The sequence below is a fragment of the Bactrocera tryoni genome, chromosome 2 (genome assembly GCF_016617805.1).
Source record: "Bactrocera tryoni isolate S06 chromosome 2, CSIRO_BtryS06_freeze2, whole genome shotgun sequence".
NCBI classification, from domain to species: domain Eukaryota; kingdom Metazoa; phylum Arthropoda; class Insecta; order Diptera; family Tephritidae; genus Bactrocera; species Bactrocera tryoni.
Genome location: NC_052500.1, coordinates 66932133 through 66949313, shown reverse-complemented (window position 1 = coordinate 66949313; position 17181 = coordinate 66932133). Strand labels below are relative to the sequence as shown.

The 17181-nt window shown below is 35.9% G+C and overlaps 1 protein-coding gene and 1 long non-coding RNA gene across 3 annotated transcripts in view; one reads left to right on the top strand and one right to left on the bottom strand.

Annotated features, from left to right (window-relative positions):
• The window catches only part of LOC120769706 (tyrosine-protein phosphatase Lar), a 940463-nt gene that overhangs the window by 550231 nt on the left and 373051 nt on the right, over positions 1-17181 (bottom strand). The gene's annotated exons all lie outside the window — the stretch shown is intronic.
• LOC120769707 overlaps positions 1302-17181 on the top strand; it is a 40836-nt gene continuing 24956 nt past the window's right edge. The window contains exon 1 of the long non-coding RNA XR_005704877.1: positions 1302-2347. This is a non-coding gene — a long non-coding RNA (uncharacterized LOC120769707). The remainder of the gene's footprint in view (positions 2348-17181) is intronic.

Genomic DNA, 17181 nt, shown 5'->3' with positions numbered 1-17181 from the left:
GAGAGAGCGAGAGAGAGGCAGAGTATAAAACAAATTCAACAGAGAAGAAATTTGTGAATTTTCAACAGTAGGTAAGAGTTCCAAAGAGTTACATTACCAAAGTTGAGACAGGGTGAATTTCGGAACTCAACACGGTATAAATATTCAGGCGAGTATTGAACAGCTCAGGTGCGATTCGAATATTCGAATAAGCTCTTATTGCAGGAACTACCAGTTAATCTACATTTACTATTTAATTATAATAAATTTGCACCTGCACATGCATTGTGTTATTCACCAAACATAAAGTCCAAATCAAGCTGCAATGTAATAAATATTAAAAGAACATAAATAAACAGTTTGTTGCTTAATGAGGCGATATTACCCATAATACATAGTGTGGATATCATTAAAAAAACAACGCATCTCACCTTAACCGTGGTGAATATAAAATTCTGTAATTAACTACAATTAGTGCATAAACATAATTCTTACACCAACTGTTACAAAAGTTAAAAGTTAATTTTAGAGTAATTTAACCTTTTCACCACTACCGTGGTAAATATGATACAGCACTGAAATGTTAAAATAAACGAGTGGTAGTTATAGAATCACTGCTAACCTTTGTTGTTATTTATTGAATTCAAATCAAGTAAAACTTCACCACAGGTGATACGAAACACCACATATGAAAATTATCCACCTCACAAAAATTTGTATATGTCTTTATTATTGTAATTCTTACAAGCAAGTATTTCAAACGTGTTCAGTTAACAGTTAATTTTACAGTGAAATAATATTTTCACCACACCGTGGTAAAATTAAATTAGCACTGAAAAATTCAAATAACATATGCTAGCCACGGAATGATTACGAGCAAATCTTGTTTTCTACTGAATTCAACTTAAGTAAAAATTCACCACAGTTGATGCAAAACACCAAATATGAAAATTATTCTCCTCAACAAAAGTCTCATCAAAATTTGTATATGACTTGATTGCTTAAGGTTGCATAAATCTCACCACAAATGTGGTGAAATTTATAAACTTTGTAGAAGAAATACACCACGCTTGCAGAGCGCACAACATCTCTTATGAATACTTTAACTTTAGGCACTGAGCCTAACAAATTCTCTCTCAGCCTAACCGTTTTTCGCGTGGAACGAAATTCACCACCGTATGTGCACTAGAGAACTTCGGCTACGAAACACGCCAGCCACTAATGAACGCTTCAACGATGCCAAGTAGCATTGACTTTGACCGTGTTCGGTGTGTCGCCGCAAACAAATTCAAATTCAGTTTCAGCTCGTACAGCAACGAGTGCGGAACGAAGTGGCCGAGGCGAGGAGTGTGTGCCTCTAGCCGAGTGCAAAGTACTCGGTGGTGACGATTTTTGTGTGTGCGACGAGTGTGCTGCTTCGTTTCTGCGCCTTCGAAGAGAAGACGAATAATATAATTTTTGGCGCGCGACATACGTCAAGGCGCCAATATATGTTGTAGAATAAACAAGCAAAAGCACGAAATATACTTTGGGGCGCTAGACAGAAATATACTTAGTATCAAATAATAAGTTTTGTGTGTTTGTGTATATATATATACATATGTATATGAGTTAAGTTGATTTTTTTCCTTCTGTCACGGCTTGATGAGTTGGACCTTTTCGCCGTCATTGGTCGTCACCACGGTCGCCGCCGACAGCGAAAATGCGCGTGTGGTCGCTTGTTGACACTGACATGCAGTGACAGTTAACATTTGTTTGAAAAGGCAGCAAAACGGAAAGAAACAAACAGCAAAAAGTGACAACACAAAAGCACTTGAAACAAATGTGGCAACAGCAACAGCAAAAACAAAAAGAAACAACAACGCGCACACGCACACTCAACGCCTCGAGGCATTAAAACAATAGCGTGCTACGTGTTTGTGTGTGCGTCTGACAGTGAAGTGAGCAAACGCATGTGTAAATTGTTATTGCATATGTTTAGGCGCATAGCCCCGTGAGACGTTTAACATAATGCGAACGTGTTAGCACCAGTCTACTGCTTGCCCACACAAGCTGACTCAGCACAAGTGTGTACGTGTGCAAATACGTATGTGTTTGTGCGGTTGGCACAAAAGCACAAAATAATTATAAAAACAAATACAAAAAGACAATGCGTACTGACTGACATTTTCAAGTGTGTTGTCCAGAGGCAATTGACGTAGGCCGCAGCGGTGTCAGCTATTTGTTGGCCCAGCACCACTACACGCATACGAGGCAGTGTCGTTTTAAATGCGTTCGACGCGTTGGGCTTCACCTTTATTGTGCTGTCATAACATAATTTTAGGCGTTTCGCATAAAGTACCCTTGCCGTGCGTTACAGCTGCAGCAGGTGAGTGGCAACACAGTATTTAGATGTATTTATTATGATCTTTTTAGTATTAGTGACCAAAATGGTAGGCAGTTGTTGCTGGAATTGCAGACAAATTAGCAAAGCGGCTGCTTTTTATTCTGGTCCCCATAGCGTGCTTTCCAATTTTTCATTATTAGTTGGAAATTTCGTTTGATGTGTGCGAAGTGTTTGACTTCTTTATTACTGGTTAGGAATAACGAGAGCTTTTGCGATATACTGTAGTGAATAATTATTAAATAAATGCGGAATTATATCAACGAAATGCCTGATGAATTACTAAATTAAAAAATAATGGAATGTATTTTAAGCGAAAAAAATTTTAAAGTGTGCTTTGCTCATATTAAAATAATTACGTGTACGGTAAAAATGTGAAACAAATCCACCCAAAAAATTTACATTACTACTATGGGCAAAAAATAGTAAGACCTTTTCATTTAAATTTCACGCGAAGGTTCAGTCTTCGAAATATTCTTTGTCAATATTGGTATGACCGTCAGTGACATCTGTGCCAAATGTCACATCACAATAATCAGTACTTTACAGTATACGCTTGTCTTTCTGAAGTACATAGAGTGCGCTCAACTATTTTTGATGAGCGAAATTATTTAACAAAAAATTTCCATTAAATTTTGTGTGCGGAATCAAAGTTCCGGTGCCGAAAAGTTTAGAATGTTGGAAAAGGCCTACCCTGATATTATAGTGAGACCTTCTTTCTCGAGCAAGTGTTTTTTATTCAAAGACGGACGAGAACGCGTTGATGACGAATCACCTCCAGGACATTACTCAACATAAACTGATGCTCAAAACGTCAATAAAATAAAGAAATTGGTGCCTGAGAATCGACGATTAACAGTCAGATATCTTACTGGCATCGTTGGAATATCAGAAAGACCAATGAAAACTATTTTGAATTATCATTTGGGTGTAAGAAAAGTGAAAGTTCCAAAATCACTCAATTTTTTCGAAAAACATCGTCGCGTGAACGTCTGCGAAACTATGCTTTCCAACTACCAGAATGTCACGAAACGTATTATTACTGGCGATGAATCTTGAATCTATGCTAACGACCCAGAAACTGACGATTAGTCGGCCGAATATCGTAGCAAAGGTGAGCCAAAGCCGAAAAAACCACGTCAACGTAGATCAAAAATCAATACCATTTGGGTGTTATGCGTCGTTTGTGCGAAGATATTACCAAAAAGATCTAGGAATTATGGCTCCTTGCCCCACGATAATGCACCGTCTGCATAGAGCATTGATTTTTTGGTCTGAGGTTTCGCCAAATTTTCAACCAATATCGTGCCGAATGCACCATATTCGCCTGCTTTAGCTCTGTATGACTTCTGGCTGTTTAGCAAACTCAAGCTACCGCTCCAAGGAAACCATTTCAACTGAAGACATTAAACGTGAATTGCTACACACATTAAAGGCTATCCCGTAAATTGACTTCAACAACTGATTCGAGGATAGGAAAAATAAATCTCACCTTTCCTTGGTATGAAACAATGCGATTGGTAGTACTGGAGATATACGACTGCAACGACATCTATTGACATATTACGAAAAGACTTTTCCGACTACCGAATTTTATGTTTCAACATACCAGAGGAAAAAAGTTAGTTAATCGGAAACTGTCTTAAGTATCTTGATGCAGGCAAACAGCAGATCATCTAAATGACAAGTAGCGTTTATTTTACTGCTGCCTAAAAAATTAATAGCGGAAATACGAAAATGTTTGATCCAAAAAATTTAGCAACTGACAAATTGTACCAACCGATACAACCATATTTAAGCTTGTTGAACCTCTGTACAGAATGTAACAAACCTCTCTATTGGAGATTATTATCGAAATTTGCTAGAAAAGTTTAAGATACATATTTTGATCTTAGCCACCTCGTATCTTTTATTTATTTTTTGTTTACCAAACGTTTGGTAATGCTACATTGTTCCCTAAGAGGCTGTACAAACAATTTTTCCGTAAGAGAGAGATCGACTTTATTTTTGGTGAATAAAATCATTTTATATACTCATTTAATTTTATTGGAGATAAATAACTATGTCATGTGATTTCAGCGTAGCAAAAGATCTAAAAAGTTAATTTCAGGCCTACGAATATAGTATTCAGACTTAGTAACTGTTTTAAGGCGAAATATGGAACTTTATTCGAATCAAAAGGTCTAAAGGTTTTTGTGTCTTTGAAGTTTGATTAATTGGTTTGATTGCACTCTGATTACTATATATAAGGGAAGATCATTATAGCTGGATTGGTGGTGATTTTCGAATAATATTTGGACATTTTTTCCAAGGTGATCCAAGTTCCCTACTTTTTTTTTAAGAAAGAAACACAGAAATTTCAAGTTTAATGGGGAATGTTTACTAGCATTCGAAAGAACATTCTTTGAAGAATAAAGATCAATCCGTTGAGTTTAATTTTCGATGATTCGTTCGAACATATCGCTTGAAAATTGGCGAAGGACACGCGTAATGGTATGCTCTAAGGCCCGAATGGCAGCGGAATTGTCCGCATAGACAAGAAAAGTTCCAACAGTGTGATATCACACGATCTTAGTGGTCAATCAACCAACTCAAAACGTGAAGTAAAAGTCGCCATTTATGGTTACCTTCTCCCCGTCATCTTTTTGAAAAAATATGGAATGATGATTCCACCGGCCCAAAAACCAAAGCCGTTGTTTTTTCTGCAGCTCTTTAATCTGTTCAGTTTTCCCTTTGTCCTAAATACAGCAATCTTACTTGTTTACATACACATTGAGCCATAAATGGGCAAAATTTGGTTCGAAAACGTCGGATATTCTTGAAACTTTCCAAGAGCCCATAGAGCAAAGCGATGTCGCTTGGGAATGTCGAGCGGCTTCAGTTCTTGCACAAGCTGTAATTTGTAAGCTTTCCATTTAAGATCACGACGTAGAATACGCCAAGTCATTCCATACATCAGCCCGAGTTGCTTCAAGCGGCGCCTAATCGACACTCCACTGTCTTCGTGTACACTCTGTAGCTGAGAGCTGATATATTTAGGGCCAAATTAATTTCCCTATGTAAAAAGTGGTCGAACACCTCTCACAAAATCACAATCCGTCATATTGGTTAAAATTTATGTCGCGAATTAAAGAAAAAGCCCATAATTCCACAGCAAAGCCACACAAAATTGGTAAAATTGCGGTTTATCGAACAATAACTTTTAACGCAATTGAGGAGCTGCGCAAAAACAAAGCGCCCATAAAACAATTTTTATTTATTTATATTTACACTGTGCAACAAAGTAAAGGACTACAGATTTAATTCCGCCAATTTTCGGCAATCAGTAGCTGCCAAGTTTTTCCACAAAATTTATGTATACATTTAAAAGTGCAGGAGTTTTTGTCACTGCAGCGGCGCCACCACCAACACACGCAGCTTCCTGTCGGTTTGAGTGTGTGTGTGCGAAAAAGTGACAATTTTTTAATGTGCCATTTTACTGTTACTCCACCAAGTCACATTTTCCCGTTTACATTTATGTTGGGTCTACAGCTTGATTTGTGCGCTGGCATAAAACAAAAGCAACAACCACGTGATAAAAATAAGTTTGTGTTACAACAACAAATCAAATATTTATATGCATGCATGGATGTGTGTATGGCCATTTCTATGTCAGTGCTTGCATCAGTCAATGCAGACTGAATGTATGACCAGATATATACGAATGTGTAAGAATGTATATACATACAATACATATTTGTTTGTAACTGTGCATCTATATAGCTATATTCCGGAAGTACTGACTGCATGGCCGCCGGCGACACAAAGCGGTGTGATCTGTGTGGTGGCAGGAGATGAATGCACGGTCTGAGCGTAATGTTGGACATGATGCAAAACTTTTGACATTGTATCAAAAAACAATGAAGATAAAAAATTAAAAAAATAGAATAAAAAAATTTTAAAAATAAGGGAAAACAAAGAAAAAAAAAACAAAATAAAATAAAAAAAGTAATAAAAAACGAAATCCACAAATTCAAACGAATTTCGTAACAGGAAAACTGCGATTACACGCAGCTGACATAGTTGTGCAGATTGCTTTTGTTGTAGCATGTAGCCGGAGCAAATTTATAGAAATAACTACATTTATACACGTACATTTGTATTAGGGTGGGTCAAAAAAAGAATGTTTATTGCTTGGTACACTGAAAAATTGTCTGATAGACATTTCTAAGAAAAAAAGTTTATAGGCATGACAAAATTTATACATATTAGGGTGGATCAAAAAAAAATTATGATTTTTCGCTTGGTACTATGAAAAAGGTCTGATAGATACTTCTAAGGAAATAAATTTATAGAAATATCTATATTTACACATATTAGAGTGGGCCAGAAAATATCTTTTTTTCATTTGGCACTCTGAAAAATTGTTTGATAGATGCTTCTAAAAAAATTTATAGACATGACACAATTTATACATATTAGGGTGGGTCAAAAAATAAAATTTTGATTTTTCGCTTGGTACTACGAAATAATGTTTGATAAACACTTTTAGGGAAATAAATTTATAGAAATAACTATATTTACACATAGTAGGGTGGGTCAAAAAATAAAAATAATTTTTTGCTTGATACTATGCGAGATTGTCTGATAGATACTTCTAAGAAAAAAAATTTATAGACATGACAAAAGTTATACATGTGTATAAGGGTGGGTCAAAAAAATAAAAATGATTTTGCGTTTGGTACCATGAAAAAATGTTTGATAAACACTTCTAAGGAAATAACTTTATAGAAATAGCTACAATTACACATATGTATTAGGGTGGGTCAGAAAATATTTTTTTGATTCATTTGGTATTCTGGAAAATTGTTTGATACACACTTCTAAGAAAGGCACTCCAGGGGGGAGGTCCTCTGGTTTGATTTAGATTATTGTAAAGAAAGCAAATTTTCTCTTAAGTATTTTATAAATCCATGAAATAAAAAAATAATTTAAATAGCAATGCCCACGGTCTTGTAAGACATTAACTGCCAAACAAACATGGTCTATTTAATTTTTCGATTAAGTTGGGCATTTAAGAACATCGTTATAAAAAAAAAAATTAAAACAAATTTTAAAAAAGTAACTACAAGTTTTTCGATTTATAATACTTTTTTTTTGAGTTATAAAATTTCTAAAAAAAATATTTTCTTTAAAATGATCAAAATCTAACATTTTCGCAGTAATTAAGCGCTCATTCTTGAAGTGCCTTTCTTAGAAGTGTCTATGAAGTAATTTTCCAGAGTAGGAAAGAAACAAAAAATTAATAATTTTTTGAAACGCGCTAATAGTCACGATTAGGTTTACGAAAAAATTTCTTTAAATTTTTCTTGAAGAGCATTCAGTTTTCTCAAGTACTTGGAAGCAAGATACAAAATTTTCAACCAAATTTTCAGAACGGCAAGCAAAAAAAAAACAGTTTTACCCACTCTACTACATGGCATGTCTATACCAGGGTGTCTGTTATTTCTCAAAATCTTTTGCAAACGCCTCCTGAAGTTTTAGTTTTAAACTACTAAGCTTCCACTTTAAACTGTCTTTTTTATAATTTTACTTCTCCCATATTTAACATGGGATTACGTGAACTTTTGCAATAAACTATTTTCCTGAAAAACATATAGTCCCACATTTTTGGAAAAGTAATATTCTGACACACAATTGTCCGCTGTACAAAAAACTCTTAATGAGTTTTTCCACAAAGACATTTTACAAAATTTATTCGCAGTTAAAGATATACACGACATCTACTGAGCATTCACACAAATGACTTAAACATTTTTCGTTGCTCATAGGACATGGTGTACTCTATTCTTACAGTATATTGAATGAAAATGACGAGCACCCTAATGCATACAATGATACATATACAGCTATGTAGTTGCACAACAAAAAATTTTAATTACAAGTTACCAATAACAGCCTAGTAAAAAAAAAGCCGGTGATAAACTTCGAATGCGCAAATGGAGAGAACAACGCTATGAAAGCGAAAGTAAGTCGATAAAGCAGTAAATAAAAATAAATGTGGAAAGCAAGTAGCATAGGCTAATGTAAAGAGCAGTGGAAAAAGGCCGACAGCTAACAGAAAATATGAAATGAAAATCAAATAAAGAAATGCAAGAGAATAATAAAAAGTACTTTAAAATTTATGCTGAGAACTTTGGCCACTAGAACACTAGCCAATGCTTTGAATATAGTTAAGCCGTTTTATGACAACTTACTTAATTTACGGTGCGCTTAGTTATGTTATATTATGCCATGCAGTCTATGTTATGAAAATAGAATATTAGGCTTCGTTATGCTAAGTTATTTTATGTTATATGTTGCGTTTTCTTTTCTTATGATATATTATGATACGTTATGTTATGTAATGTGCAGTTATGTTATATCACGCCACGAAGTTTTAAATAAAAAATAATAGTAAGACTTTGTTCGCAATTTTAAAATTCTTAAGTTATTATTCAAAATCTATATCGTCCGCCTCATAGAAGTTCTCCTTGGCTCTAATACACTTGTTCCAACATTTTTTCCATTCCTCGAAGCAATTGTTAAAGTCAACTTCCGGAAATGCTTGTAGCGTTTTACGTTTAATGCGTTCACTTGACTCAAAACGGTTTCCCCAGAGCGGTAGTTTGAAGTCAGAAGTCACAAAGAGCTCAATTAGGCGAAAGCGGTGGTTGCGCAACGATATTGGATATGCGAAAGGAGTACGGAGTGCACTACACCTCGATAATCTAAGAAAACTGTCAAGATAACCTTCATTTTTGATCTGCTTTGGCGTGGTTTTGTCGCGTTAGGCTCGCCTTTGAAACGAATTTCGTCCGATTAATCGTTTGTTTCCGGATCGTAAGCATAGATCCAAGATTCATCGCCACTAATAATGCGATTCATGATCTCCTGGTAGTCGCAAAGCATTGTTTCACAGATGTTAAGAGGATGCTGTTTTTCAAATTTGATTTTGGAGTTTCCACTTTCTTTAAGCCCAGATAATCTTTCAAAATGGTTTACACTGATACTTCGGATATTCTAAGGATGCATGTAAGATCTCTGACTGTTAATTGTCGATTCTCAAGCACGATTTCTTTTATTTTATTGACGTGCTGATCACGTTGATGTTGATGGCCGCTCTGGACGTGGTTCGTCCTCAACGCATTCTCGACCTTCTCTGAATAAATTGTAGCAATCAAAAACACCTGCTCTGGACAAACAATTATCATTGAAAGCTTTTTCCAACATTTTGAACATGTCGGTACCAAAAATTGTATTCTGCACACAAAATTTAGTGGAACTTCTTTGTTGAACAACTTCACTCGTCGGAGAAATCGTCGAATGCGCTCTATGTTCTCCAGAAAGACAGGCGCATACTAAACGATAATGATAAATTTGATGTGACATTTGGCACAGATGTCACTGACAGTCATCAAAATCTAGAAAAAAATAATTCGAGGAATGTGTTTTCGCGTTAAATTTAAATTGAAAAGTCTTACTATTTTTTGCTCACAGTAGTATTGGGTTATGTTAAAATTTTTGTTAAGCTTTATTAAATCGATCAGCTTAATCTCTTACATGACCTAGTATTCACAGTAACAGCACCTGTATTATATTTCATTATTGCTTAAAATTTAAAATATTTTGTGTTAATTGCTTCTGTTTAAATACTGAAAATGTCAACTGATATGATATCACATATTTGGATCATAGTATTCTCGCTAACAATTGGGGCGATTTTTTTTCGAACATCATTTTGCCTTCCACAAATTTATCTGCCTTTGAAGCATACCAGTAAGCTGTACTTGACATGTATGTATGTGTGGTAAACATCGAACCTACAACCTTCTTCGCGAAAAACTAATCCAGCTAGAATATATCGAACACAATTCAAATGTTCCTATTCTGTTGGTTTTTCAACATGCCTGTATGGATATTACCGCTTTAAATGCCAGGCTATCAAAAAATGCGAAACATATTTAGCTACTTTAACGGACGCCTCATATTCCTCATATAAAAATGTCGTTATTTAAGGGGCTATACCTGTGTGACGCATTAAAAATTTGGCGAATTTCGTGAATTTTTTTAAAAGAAAGTACTACATTGAATGTTTCGGCGTTCTATGGACGTAATAAAGCATATTTTTAGCGATATGAAAAATTTTTTTTTTTACAAAAATATTGAAAAATAACGGAGTTATGTGCTGTGTGCGGAAGTGCCTCAACTGCTGGCATGATTCCGGTCGAATGAGTAGCTGAATCGAAAAAATTCAAAATGTTTATTAAACTTAAATATATTTTCTATACAATGAACTACGATCTTTGAAAAATATTAAAAATTAAGAAAATGGCGTAATTTTGAAAAAAAAATCGTTTTTTTACGAAAAAAATGGTGGTTTTTTAAATGCCAAATTGACAATTTTCAATCAATCAAAAAGATCGTAGTCTATTATATAGCAAATGTATTCAACTATATCCAGTTTTAATTTGAAGTCGATCGGTCAATTTCTCGTTGAGTTATAATGTCAGCAATTTTGAAAAATGTCGTTTCGAGAAAAACGCGTTTAGAGTTTCACTTATATATGTTTGCACCTCTGAGCGGTGGCTATTTAGAACGCTGCCATTCAAAAACTATTGAAGATATGACCTCGCCGATTTCACAGGATATTTTTGAATATATAAACTATCGAAAAAGCAAAAAAAAAAAAATTTTTGAAAGTGTCACACTGGAATAGCCCCTTAAGGTAGACAATACATGATAACGGGTATGATACGTTACGATGTACATAAAGTGATCAAAACCTTTATAGATATATTACGAAGCTAGAAAAGTCTAGAACTTATCAAATGTCGACATTTTTACTTGCTTAAGAGCTGTGTTAAATTGGCAGAATAGTGAATAAATGTAGTTTCCTTATGCAATCCGATGCCTATGGGTTTGGGTTAGTCAGCTTCAGGACTTAAAATTTTACTTCTCAAATCTGAATTTTTCAAATCGTGCGACAATGGTACTGGGCAAATAACGCTAACATAAAATTTTAACAGTAGTCATTTTACCCAGTAAACTAGGTACGATTTTCTGTTATTATTGAAATTTCTTTTCCAACTTTATTTTTTCTTTTTTTCTTTTTAACCATTGCTGTTATTTTAGGTAAAAAAATAAGGTTTCCATACAAGTTCACCAGTTTCCGAATAACTTATTCAAAGCTTAAAGCATAGGTACCATATTGTCAACATGAGATCTTTCCATACACTCAAATACATATTTACTTTAGCTTGAAAGTATGTGATTCGATTCTTTTTCCTTACTAGCAGAGTAAATTATCAAGGTTAGGTTTCTGAAGTTTAAAGCATTAGACATGCCTAACTCCTTAAGTAAATTTGATAACTTAGCACCTAGCACCGGGTTTGTATGAAAAAGCGAACAGTAGATTAATCAAAAAATTGGTAGCTGTCTGCTCTCGTAACTTTATACATTTTGTATCAGTATGGGGTATTCTTCACAAAAAAAACAAAAAAAAAAAATTAACAGAATGCAAATTTCACTACATCCCTATTAATGTACATGTACATATGCTCACATGCAAATAATTAAGCACAAGTTCACCTGAAAACACACAACTATCCACACATTTCCAGCTAAACGCCTTAAACTATGCAAAATGTAGACAAGAATTCGCTTATATGCATTTTGGAAAGCATAACATTCTTTCACCAGAAACCAACTCACACATTTATATTGTGCACATGCACACATCCACATTATGCACACACATACACACACATTATAAAATGACATAGAAAAACATATTACATAAATTGCCTGCCAAGAAATTTTTTCACTTGAGTGCCAATAACAAAGTATTTCTAATTACTTTAACCTCCATACCAAATATTTCACAACTCAAGAGGCCAATGTGCACAACACAAATTTGCTGGACGCTTGCCAGTAATCACAGCAGGCTTCAGGTAGACCGCAAAGTACTGTGGGGAATGTCATATGAGCAAATTTGTAACTTAACTGAGTGCATTTTTTGAACAATTCAGATAAATTTTTTATTCAAATTTGTTGCAAAATAAATTATTCACACATTCATTTTTTTAGGGATAAATATTTTATTTGTTGGAACGCATGTTGATAGATTGTTTTGCATATGCATGTATCTTCAAGCTTTTGGAATATAGCATACCTTTAGGGGGATTATGCTTTTGAAGCATATCTTTAGGAGAAGTTAGTCTTGTTCATATAAGCTAGCTATTAGCTAATATTTGTAAACGTGCTAGGTGAGTTATTGTTATTGTTAAGTATTATTTTAGTTGGATAAAACAACTGCATATTAGGATTTATTTATTTATTTAGGATCGAAAATAATGTCAAATATAAATTAAGGTACCCTGAATATGACTATCGCATATGGGAAAGTAATTAAATTCCAACGGTGGTTTTCGACATTTTTTAAGCACAAAATAAAGAGACAAAATCATTCAAGCGACCAAACATTTATTCCATGATCGCACTTTAGTAAGTCAGTAGTGTTGGATGCTGCGTAGATAAGTATATGAGACAGCGCTTGAAAGAAAGATTCACATTTTCAGTCTGTCAGTCTGTTTCTTAGCTAGTATAATGTGTTCGATTCGTTACTCTCTAACGCTGGACGAATTGAAGACATCTGATAAAGGAGGTGGAAAATTAGGCAGTAAAGGGCCTAAAGGGCCAAATTTTCTCCCTCCTTTATCAGATGGCTTCAATTCGTCAAGCGTTAGAGAGTAGCGAATCGAACACATTATACTAGCTATGAAACGAAAATCACCGTTGGAATTGGAACCAAACCAACTAAGGTGGTAATCGGTGGAAACAGCAGAAAGGTGTATGATCACGAAAGGTGCCTTAGAGCCATATAATTTGAGTACTTAGAATACTGCAAGCCTGGGTACTCTGGAATATTCGGACAATTTAATTTCATTCCAAAATATTTGGAATTACCAGGTCGCAGAGTCCTAGCTGTCACTTAACTGCAATTTTTACGGATGGGTCAAAGCTTGCGGGAAGGTTGGTGGAGAAATGCACTGTCGAGAACTTTTCATTAGCTCAAACTATAGGCTTCCTGACCACTACAGCGTCTCTGACTATCCACTCCAATAGTAGCAGCGTTATTAGATTTGCGTTCGCTGAATATACGCTCAACACAAGTGAAAGGATGTTTAAGCACCATATCTCTAGCATCGAGTTATTTTATGATTATGGACCTGCTAGGACAGCTCGTTCGGTCGCAATAACTGCGGAATGGGAACGGGTAGAATCTACGTTGGCTCTTGTGGTTTACTACTGGACAGTTGGGTCTCAGACCTCTTAGAAAGCGTTGGATAACAACTGTGCTGTCGCAAGGCACTGCTTCCCTCGGGTTAATCGCAAGAAGTTTAGGAAACTCTTCGCTCTCTGCAAAGTCCCACTTTCAATGAAGTAGGATTTGAAAACTGGCATTGTCTGATGGGGTAAGATTGAACATCTCACCTGATGCCAGCTACATCAGCTCTCTAGAAGAAGATGGGATAGACTTAAAGCTTCCTCATTGAGTGTCCCGCTTCAGCCAGATCAAGGCAAAACTTCTTGGATCTCATACTTTTAGACATCCAGGTGAAATAACGGAAATATTTATAAAAGTCCTAAACAGATAGACCGCTGACGGTGACGATAGACGGTGATAGGTTCCGAGCGTTTTTGCCAGTAGCTGATATCTTAATACAGAAGTTTTTTGTCTTTATTCATAAAGGAATGTACATAACAGTCAAAGTGTGAACCCCTCGCCATGTTAAGGGATCAGCCATCTAACTACGAAACCGATATTTTCTATTCCTTATTCTTTGCATAAGAGAAGCATTTCAACGGCGCCAACAGAAAGGTGACTCAACCTACCACGAAAGAACATTGCAGTAGAAAGCTCTACGGCAAAAGGAGCTGCAAATTGGAGGCATTAGGTGAGTTCTCTACAAAGATCTTCGGGCATAGCTCAATAAGCGGGGGCCTGGAGAACAAGTTAAGCCACATAACCACATGCTTTATTTGAAAGAGAAAGCTCCAAGTCATACCAAATTGGGATGGATGGTGCAGGAGCCTACGACACAGCAGCGGAACTTACAAAATGGCCAATGGAGTGGGGGCCGGAATCTAATTCTCGGCGCCTTAAGTACATACAGGATCGCCAAGATCATGTGCAACCTTATGTCAGCTCGCTTGCTTCTTACTCAGACGGTCTCGAAAGGACTGCCTGCCGGCTGTTGGCCTCTCGGCAGGTCATAACCTACTGTCATCACATGCGAGCAGGATGGGCCTAAGTGATAACGATACATGCAGAAAGTTCAGATATATTAAAATAAGAGAAACGCTGGGACACCTCATATGCCTTTGTCCAGCATTATCTAGAAGTCGAGTAAAGTATCTAGGAGCATTGGAGTACAAACGACTGAACGAAGTATCAAACGTTTGTATACATCAAGTCGGTCTTTAAGTTCGCAAAGACCGTTGACGTCCTGTGTGACGAATTCTTCACCTTAAAATAAAATTAACCTCGAACTGGCATTACTAAGGACCGTTAGGTCTATGTATGGCTTGATATCGGGCCAGTATAACATAATCTAATGTAAAATACATGTATGAAAGGAGATTTTAAATGTTGAACAATTTAAAAGCAACATTGAGTTAGTGAATATTGAAAATTCGAACAATTTCGAATTCGAACTTTAAAGTTGTCAGACAAAAAAATTATTTTACTCCATATTGTTCTCCAATTTTTTTCGTAATTTAATTGTTTACCATAAAATCTTGAATATATTTATAAGAAATAGTAATTTTTAGTTTATTTTATTGCAGTCCACGTAGAGCACATAATGTAATGATAACCGAAATTAATCATATATTTCCCCTGACACTATTCTTACGGGTTACATATGCGTATATACAAATATGTTTGAACTTCCCATCAAACGTTTTACATGCTGCTTAGTACTTACTTTTAGCTGTCACCAAGTGTCGATCCTCTGCGCTTTCAAATCTATGAATCCTGTTGACCCTTTTCTATGCACAAATTTCAATTTCCCTACCCTCACTATTCGGCGAATTGAGATCTGTATGTGTGCATTTGTCTGTGAGTTTGTGGTTGCACTACATCAGTCATATCATTTCCTGCCACAATCTTCCTGGCAGACATAAAGTTCTGTAAAGTTTCCTTTTCTTTCTACGTGTGTGTGAGTTTTTTTCCATCGTTTTGAAGGGAAAACCAACAAATTAAATTGCCACAGTGTTCAATTGGCTCGCATTTTATTGAGTGATGGTCGAGAGGGGACGGTGACATAAAGGATGTGTTAGGATGTTTTCAAAACAATATATAAAGGGTGCGATATCGAGAAAAGTTGTAATGACGGAATGGGTATTATATGTATACATACATTCCAGAGTTTCGAATAATGGTTCTTGCAACAGGGATAGACTGATGCTTGAGTGAAAAACAAAGCTTGCAGTCTGAGATGAGTGTTTGTGCAAATGCATTGCCTGAATACTTACGGAAACAGTATCGAAAAATTATTACTGGGACAAATACGCAGATTATTGTGGAATATTGTAAGCACACTTGAGACTAGCTTCGTTTTCGTCTGGGACAAATTTGTGCTTGGCTTGAGTTTTGTCTTCTCAATAACCCGCTGTCTGTTGTATTAACAGAGCCGAACCAAACAAGAATGCTGCTTTTCAGACCCTTTGAAGTGAAGTCTGAGTCAAGTGTGTTCAGAAAAATTGCAAATTTTTTTTTTTTTTTTGAGAATAACAATTCATTTGGTTTGATCGTCCAATAGACTAAAAGTCTACAGTGACGCGCCAGAAGCTCTGCGACTTTGGATTGGAGGCTTTTATATATCGAATAAAGTCCGAACCGGCTATGTTACGACAGGATCTTGTCTATAGCGAAGGGTTTTGCTGGTGAATCATTGTTGAAGCGCAAATAAATCGATTTAGAACAATCAGAAACGGCCCGCTTCCATACCATTCCACACACATCAGCAATAACTCGCCAGAAGTTCCACAGCTTGGTTGGAAAGTTTGTCCGAACAGGCCACTAAGTGATTACGACCTGTTCTTGTCTATAGCGTAGATCTTTGCTGGTGAAAAGTTAACTTCGAGAGAAGCTTAAGAAAATCGCATGTGTCAGTTTCGCGCCAACAGGAGAAGGGTTCAGAGAAAACTTGAAACATAATAATCATTCCTAACCCTCAACACTTTTATATGAAGAAAGCGGGCACAAGAATTCTGGATCCGCATATCACAACATCGAATTTATTTTTCAAAATCTTGCAACAAACACCCTGTAAAGTAGTTACTGCTAAGCGCAAGTTCAATATAAGGGTACCGGACACTTTTTCAACAACACTATCTAATTCGCTAGTGATAAGTAAACTTGTAGGTGAGTTGGGGTGCATTTTAAGGTATAAAGAAGTACCGCTGCAATTCACTTGCTATGACTATATGACGACTGTCTTCACATCTCACATTACCTCAGACGCAAGTAAATAGCAATTCCGTTATTGCAACACACCACACCCACATCTTTCTAGCAATTGTGTGCTTATTACATATATTGACACTTAACATACGCACACATATACAATTACTTACAAAGCCACACACATACGCAGCCACTCCCTACCAAACCACCATACACCATACATAGTCACAGTACCACAGCAGCCGGTAAGCAGTAGCGCCAGCACCGTTAGCATCGCACAACGGCTAACTTAACTACTTGAATGGCATCGAGCTCTTTTGGAATT